Consider the following 8,908-nt stretch of genomic DNA (forward strand, 5'->3'; position numbering starts at 1 on the left):
AGATATAGTATAAAATAAAAAAGCAAAACATATTGGGGTGGACCATCTATGGAAGGGGGAATGGGGTTAATTGGGGGATGTGCGGGAAGCTGAGCCAATAATTGGGCTTTAAAGTGTATGTAATGGCCAATTTCTTTTTTTTTTTAGTTGACTGTTGTATCCCCTTTAATTCTTGCGCGGGTGCTAAAATGACCAGCGGATGGCGCCACCAGGAACAGCATAAAAGGTCACCAGCACACTGTCTTGTTTGTAAATTAAAATGTGTTTATTGAGGTCCTGAAAAAGGCATATCACAGGAAAACTTGCAACGTTTTGGGGCAACACAGGGTCCCCTTCATCAAACTATGTGATGTCCTCCAATCAGGACATAATTTTCTATGACAACTATCCAAGATGGATATTCCCTTTACTTTGGGGAGATAGCCTCTTATTCCCCACTACTTCTCTATATCATGATGTAAAGAGAAATCTCTTTAGCAGGACACATGCATCATAAAAAAAATAAAAAAAAATTAAATGTTAGAGGGGTTTTAGCCCTTCCCTAATCTAAAACTAAAAAACAAATGTATTGTTGGCATAAGACAGATCACCATGAACAGTGAGCTGTGCTGGTTAATCCTTATGATTAAAGGCAGTAGAGATGCCGGGTTTCGTGGACAGACTCATAGCTGCAGATAGTAACAAATGGGTGTCTGCTGTGTAATACATGTTATACGTCCTTACATCTTCATTTGCATTGGAGTGTTAGTATAGATACTTTTGTCCTGTAGTTCCCAGGTGTCTCTTTATGGTATCTTGCCATATTGTAAGTTTAGTATGTGATCAGTTTCTTGAAGCGAAATAGATGAAGCGGAGATAAAGTAGCCATTGCACACAAGAAAATTTCCCGCTGCAAGTGCACTGTTGTATTACACTTGTTCTTTGAGAGCAGTAAAGCTTGGTTTACCATCCCATGTGCCTAGTAGAGGATTTCTTTCAAATATAGGGGGAATTAAAGGAGCTTAGCACTTGGTTCATAATAGATTCTGTGGGATAACAGTAATAACTACTGCATGATTCTTATTATACATCCCTTGAGTTTTTAAATGATTAGAAATGAGTCGCTTGTAAGGAATTTTTGGCAAGGTAGAAGGAAACGTTTAGCTCTTCTAATGTTGATCTTTTTAAAACACTAGTAGCACGTATACAAAACAAGAAGAATAGCACATGTCCATAAACTACCAGAATGAGAAATGATCTGCTAAGTGATCTGTTATCTCACTCGACATTGTTTGTGCCAAAGTAACAGTATAGAGCTGCAGCTAACGATTATTTTCAAAATCGGTTAGCCGATTATTAAGTTCGATTACTCAGTTAATCGGATAAAAAATAAAATACATTTTAAAAAATGGCTCCAGTGATGGGACTTCTAGTTTGTATTGAGACTGTAGTCCATCACAGGAGCAAGCTTGGAGCGGTAGAAGTAAAAAAGAAAAAAGAAAGTGTTGTGTACAATATAGTGAAATGTAAAGTGTAAAATTATACAGCAATGAATGCAGAATGGCACCGGATATAGAGGACTGAAAAAACCAGCCATAGTACATTATACAGCACAATGCAGAATACCACCAGCTATAGAGGAATACAACAAATCCCAGCAATAGTACATTATAGTTGGTGCTATTCTGCATTGCGCTGTATAATGTACTATTGCTGGGTTTTGTAGTCCTCTATAGCTAGTGGTATTCGGCATTGCACCACTGTATAATGTACTATTGCTGGGATTTGTAACAGTATAGAAGATCAAGATAAAGAAATGAATAGAAATTAATCTATGCGGCAAGCGCTTGCTTCACAGAAAATCACAGTACAGCCATCATCAATAGGAAAATACTGCTAATGGAAAAACAATTGATAGGACGAGAATCTGTAAACCCCTACTGTAAAAGGACACAGATATCAAGAGGGGTGCAGCTAGACGCCTCTGGGGTTTTTATGCAAAATGCACGGTCCACCAATATCTTATTAATGAACAAGTACAGTCTGCCTTCTGAAAGCAGAAGGTATTTATATGCCATTACAAAGCCAAAAAAACAAAGGGTTCACTCATCCATCAAAGCTCAGTGGCCAAGACTATCCGTATCATTAATTTATGACCACCATGGCAAACAGTGCATCCCGTATTGATGGATTGTAGAAGAGATACAGCTTAAGCACCTCAATACCAGCATATTAAACCAGCTTTATAAACAGGCCATTTTTAAGGGCTGTGATAGTTTGACTGACAATTACTCAGGTCTTGCAACACTAATTTTTTCATTTTTTTTGAAACACAACTTTCTTTTGATGGTATTTAATAACTATTGGGCTATTTTTACTATACAAAAGGAAAAAAAAAAACCCAAAAAACAGATAAATGTTTCGATACTTACCCCCGATACCAGAACGTCCAGTCAGAGGAAAATTTCCTCTGACAGGCAGCGCTGTGAGGGAACGTGGAGCCGGCTTCCTGGCCAATCAGGAAACTGGGTGGCAGGTAATGACCCACCTACCTGCTTCCTGAATTGCCGGGAAGCTGGCTATATGCTGATTGGCTGGGGAGCAGCATGGAGCCGGCATGGAGCCGGCTTCTTGGGCAATCAAGAAGCCAGGCGGCAGGTAATGACCCGCTGCCTAGCTTCCTCATTTCCCAGGAAGCCGGCTCCATGCTAGCAGAAGTACCGGTATCGGTACTCAGTATCTGCGAGTACCGGAAAAGAAATATCGGTACTCGATACCAAAAAAAACAGTATCGGTGCATCACTAGTTCTAACTGCTGATCACATTTCTTAGGGTCCTAACATGCCAGAATAACTCCAAAAATTACCTCTCACAATATACAGCCCAAAACATATTCTGCTACTCCAGAGTAAAGGGATACCACATGTATAATACTTTTTGCTGCCTGGCCGCATAGAGGGGCTCAAAATCCTAGGCTTTCAAGGGCATAAAGTATGCATCTGATTTGACTACCTATCACATTTTCAGCGGCCCTTAAGTGCCAGGACAGAAGTGACACCCAAAAAATGACCCCATTTCGGAAAGCAAATAAGCCAAGGAAAAAGAGCCATGGATATAATTTTCAATACTTCATCTTTATGACACAAATGAAGAAAGAAAATGAAAAAATACATTTTTACACAAAGTTTTCATTTTAATAACATAATTTCTCACACACATGGGCATGCTTATGAATACACCCCTAAACATCCTGGGATACCACATGTGTGAGACTTCACTGCCTAGCCACGTAGAGGGACTCATCTGATTTCCTGACTGCCTATAACAATTTTGGAGGCCCTGAAGTGCCAGTACAGAAGAAATAACTGCAGAATACTCACATTTTGGAAAGCAGACACCCCAAGGTAAACACTGGCACTGGATGTAATCAGGCGCTTGCCGCAATATGGTGCTGGCTGAAATCAGGTAGGGGCAATGTGATTTGTGCACTGTGACACTGATTTCTGTGCCTATTACTCCTCTTCCTCGCACAGCAGCTCTGTGTGTGTGACAGATAAGGGGAGAACTGGCTGCTAATCACAGCCAGTGTTCATACACAGACACTTTTATTTGCTCTGTACTTTCTGCTTGTGATTAGCACTTGTCTATTCTAATCACAGGCATAGATTACAAGTTGTTTTGGAGCGGGAGTTGAAGGTGTCACCTGTTTGGGTGACAGCTGTGAGTAGGGAATTCCCCTCACTTTTAAGAGATTTCCTCTCAAATCCTATGAGACAGAGAGCGAGAGAGAGGAAGGGGGGTGAGAGAGAGAGAGAGAGAGAGACAGAGAAGGGGGGAGAGAGGGAGAGAGAGGGAGAGAGAGAGAGAGAGAGAGAGAGAACACATAACAAAAACCTGACGGGGCTTTAATCCCCTTCTACTGTATACATAATTTTAAAAAATGGCTATGGGCACAGTTTAAAGTCACACAGTCATTTATTCTAAATTCCACACAGCTGGTTGTAACTATTTAGCCCTCATCAGTATAAGGTTTGGAACACATGACTCAATGAAGTGGGGGTGCTGGGGGTTACCGAACTAAAATACCTATATTTGTGAGCATCATCAAGCACTGAGGTTGGCAACCTGTTTTCACCACTATGTCAAATTTCATGTAAGGGGAGGCAAAATCAACTGCACAAAAAAAAACATTCCAAAAAGCTTTACAGGTTTACAGGCAACATCTGATAATCACAACTTTCCTTCCACAAGTGTTTTTTTCCCCCCAAATTTTGAATCTCCCCACTACTGGGAGTAGGGCTGCAACGAATGATTATTTTAATAATTGATTCATTGGCCGATTATTTTTTCCATTATTCAGATAAAAAAAAGGTAAATAAATACCATCCTTACTTTAAAATAAAATACACAAGTGCAGTGTTACAAACAAAGTTTACTTCAGAATAAAACTGCATGTAATCCCACTACACTGGAACGCATAGCATTGCTGTACTGTGCGTTGCAGTGCGGGCGATCACACTGTGGGTGGGAGGCACCTTTGGGGTGCCATTGAAATGAATGGCAATGCAATGCACCTCCCGCAGCAGAATTTGTCAGGCCAAACCGAAAGTGACTTGAATAGCTATAGCCAGAAAATGACAGCTGCCAGTGGCAAGATAATAAGAATAGTTGACAACTATTTTCATTATCGAGTAAATCGATTAGTTGGTTGCAGCTCTAACTGGGAGGATAATGCCTTTGTTTCAGCATACTCCCCGAAAAGGGATGCAATCAAGGCCTCTCATCAGAGATTGTTTATAACCACTATCAGTGCAATTAAAAATACATGTAAAGGTGTCCAGGCCTTATCTATAGAGTCCAAGGTCTCCTATGCAGAATCGCTATATATTGCTGACCCTACCACAGAAAATGATAAAGTGTAAAAGGGGGAAAAAAACTGTCCTATGAGTTACATCCTCATAATCTCACCCAAAAGAAAGTGTTGTATACCCAAAACAAAATTGTCTGAGTTTGGAAAGAAATGCTGGTAGGTTAATAGCATACTTTACCAGACTGGAATATAACCCAACCTCTATACCTTTAACCTTACTCCCTCTCACCAGGCCTTCATCACTCACTGGATGCCTTTATCACCCTCTACTCTAATTTTTATGCATCCAAGGTGCAATATTCTACTGAGGAGCTTGATAACTCCTCAATTGCTCTCCCATGGCTACCTCCCCAAATCAGAACAGTATTAGATGCACCTCTCTCCAAGGAGGAGTTTGCAATATCTCAGTTTCTAGTAAAAAAAAACATTGGGCTTGGATGGGTTTCCAGCAGAATGCTTTTGGCAATTTAGCTCGCAACTTAGTGAATACCTGTTATATATCTTTAATAATGCCTTTGACCTCAACATTCTTCCAGCCTCAATTGGGGTAGTGTTAATAGTCCTTATTTGGGAACCAGGTAAAGAACCCACTAGGTGTGGTCTGTATCTTCAGTAGGTCTATCTCTTATTAATAAAACTTTTTTTTACTTCTCTCTTTTAATTTTAGCTGATACAAATCAATAAATACATTCATTCTCTGATAGAAAATGAAGAGGCCAGCTTTATTCCTGAACATTCCACGAGATGGGGCTTTGATATCACTGGATACCCATTAGGCTTTTTATAGGGTAGATTGCTATGAGTATTATAATTATTTGAATTGGGTCCTAAAGTTGGGTTAAGGTACTGTACATTTAGCCAGTTGCTAGGATCAGAGTAAATTGTATTATTTATCAATTATCTCCCATACACTGAGAAAACCTATTTTATTTGATTAAGTAATTGAACCTCTGGTAGTCTAGATGCACTCTCTCTCCCCCCAGCCCCACATTGAAGGTATGCATATCCACTTCCTGAAGGAAAGTATGTGACTTTAAAGTTGGATAGGACAAATCCATCGTATTTTTCTTAGACAATAAAACAGTCCCTACTTTATACCCTCCCTTTCGATTAAGGATCGTAGATACCATTAAAATCTCCTTCCCCTTATTATAACCTTGCTCACCAATACAAGACAGACAATGGATGGACCTCACATTAGTTTCCCTGTGGGCATAACCAATATTATAAAATGATTTTTTGAAAATACTCTAGATCCTTGCTAATTCTCCCTGCCCAAAAGCTTTTAAATATTTAAAACACATTAATTATATCTGTTCTTCCTTTACCTGGAGACAAAGAACCCAAAGATTCTCTCTTGAGATGTTACAGCTAGCCCTATGCATATGCCTGGACCAGGACAAGAATTGTCACCAAATGGAAAGAGTCTGTACGAGTAGAAGCTCTGAGTCAAAGCAACCAGTGAAAGCCATCCAATCTCATATGGAAAAAAAAAATAGGATAGAGAACTATCTATCAGAATGCTGCAAAGTGATGGGCATTCCTAAACTTAGAGTAGGTGAATGGCTTACAGAACACAAAAGTGATGTCCAAATTGGGTCCAGGTCAAGGATCCTACTCACAGCGGGATCCCCTGAGTGCAGGATAGCCCCATACCCACCTGTACAGCCCCAGCATGACACACACCCATTCAGCAGGGGACATACCCATTTAGCCTGTTAGCCACCTGCAGGGCATGGAACCTGCCCTAAGAGCCTTGGAGAGACCAAAACACAGTCCTGGTGATATCTGCACGCAGCCCTGGTGAGACCTGTATGCAGTCCTGGTGAGACACTGCCCTAAAATAATTAGTTTGTATTGTTTTAGAAAATATGTCACATGACCCTTTAAGAAAAAGTATCAGTAATTGGTATCGGCATGTACCGGAGAGAAATACTTGTACTTAGTCTTAAAAAAGTGGCATTGGGACATCCCTAATAGAATCCTTCCTCAAATGGGAAATACTCTGACACAGTCTCAGGTGTGGCCCAGAACGCTTCAGAATATTTCACGTCTGCAAGGAAGTGTACACACAACCAATTGAGAGGAAAGGTTTTTGTAGCCACAGGATTTGTAAATGATCCAAGGCCTATATCAGCAGGCCAATTCTCCAAATGCAGGGTGAAAAGCAGTTGGTTTGACTTTTTTCTTCAGCAGAGCCAAAAAAAAAAAAAAGCATCCAACCTCCTGACACATTAGCATGACGATCGGAGGTGGGGTAATAGGAGGCAAGGCTCAGCGTTTTCTGTTTGCCAGTGTTCAAACCTCCAAAAGGTGGCAGTATAACCCAAATATCTGAATATTACTACATTCCTGTCTCCCTCAATGGACAATAACGAAAAAAAGGTTCTAAAATAAGTTTTTGGCTTGACATGCACTTTAATTGTGTGTGCATCCTATCCATTTATTTTCTGGGAAAAGTCCTAGCAGCATGGATAAACAGATGTATCATTAACCACCATTTTCAGTGGAGGATCTGCCAATCTAAGACCATCATATGCTGCCCCTATACCACATTTGAACCATGGGACCAAAATCGTCTGTTCTACCTCGAAAGACAAGAAAGCAATATATAAAACAGGAGCAAATTAAAGCTGCTCATACCAAGATCATGTATGGGACTAATTTGAACAAACAATATCTGCTTGAGTGTTGGATTTGCAAGATGGTAAATAGTCAATTATTTGCATTGTCTGTCCAGACCACATAGCTATGGTCATAAACATGCATGGCTAAGAGCCTGTGTAGACAGGCTTAGGCCTTAGATGGTACCCCATCTAAGGCCTGCAAAAATCTGTCTGATGTGAGCAAGGCACATCGTCACAAGCCCCAACTGTTATCTACCGTGTTTACCTCCAAATGATCTGATCTACACGTATGGCCTGTTTAATGCTAAGGAGGTCTTGCCTGTATTCAGAGCACTTCTGGGACCTTCTGTTCAATTCAGCTGGTGCAGTGCCTGCATGGCAAAATACTCACTCTTTTTACCTAGTAAAAGTAACAATCAGTGCCTGCTGCCCTAGAGATTTTTAAACAAGCTGCAATGCAATAGCAAGCCCTCCTAAGTAATTAACAACTACTTTGCCTGAGGTGTCATATCTCTTGTAGGGATCAAGCTGCAGGCCCGTACTCTAATTACAGCACAATACATTAAGAAATACCAATTTAAAACTAAGTAGTACGGGGAGAAGATCTGAACTGTGTTCAGTTGTTCAGTACAACTACTTTACTAACCGAGACAAACTTCAAAATGAGGAAACAAGTTTTTGAGAAAATAAATATTTAGTAGAAGATCTAAATTAATCTGACAGACTACGGGCTAATAGAACGTGCACAGGTATTTCACCATACTGCAGTCCTAAAGCAAATGAGGCTTAACCTCAATTTTATGAAACAAATGATTTATGTGTATTTTAGTTGGTTGGAAGTACAGACTGTACATGCCTAACTACCTACCTGCTTTCAGTATGGAAAGTAAGCTGCATTAATATCACCATAAAACAAGCTTAGTTCAACTGAGTATTCCACTCTCAGAATGATGTAGGATTGGTCTACAAGAGGTATGTAAAAAAAGATGAGCACATGAAAAAAATGTTTATTTTGTACTTTTGAAGAAAAACTAAAATCTAATGAATAAAAAGGACAATAACCAACAAAGCCAGTAAACTTTAACTGTAAGTTGGTTTATATGATATCAGGATAAAACAATCAATCACCTAGTGCTCCTACAAATAGGACACAGAAGAGTTAAGGAGCCTGTTATAATTGTACATACTGTACAGCCACCATAAGACAATTAAAATAAAGATTAGGTGGGGCTCATGCAATATATAAATGCAAAAACTATGGCAAACATACACAAATCTGCAGTTTAAAAGTCCATAGATCCACTGACACCATAAAGTCACAAGTGGAGATAACCTCTTCCTTCACCTCCACCATTATCTGAAAAAAATGCTAAAAACCTTGCTGTTTGCAATTAATGATGTGCGATGGATTGGTGCAAACCCAGTTCACCCG

General features: G+C 39.9%; 1 protein-coding gene across 1 annotated transcript in view; it reads right to left on the bottom strand.

Annotated features, from left to right (window-relative positions):
• The window catches only part of IFT80 (intraflagellar transport 80), a 101,354-nt gene that overhangs the window by 52,609 nt on the left and 39,837 nt on the right, over window positions 1-8,908 (bottom strand). The window lies entirely within an intron of this gene.

This window comes from Nanorana parkeri, unplaced genomic scaffold (genome assembly GCF_000935625.1).
Source record: "Nanorana parkeri isolate BGI_ZX_2015 unplaced genomic scaffold, ASM93562v1 scaffold136, whole genome shotgun sequence".
NCBI classification, from domain to species: Eukaryota; Metazoa; Chordata; class Amphibia; order Anura; family Dicroglossidae; genus Nanorana; species Nanorana parkeri.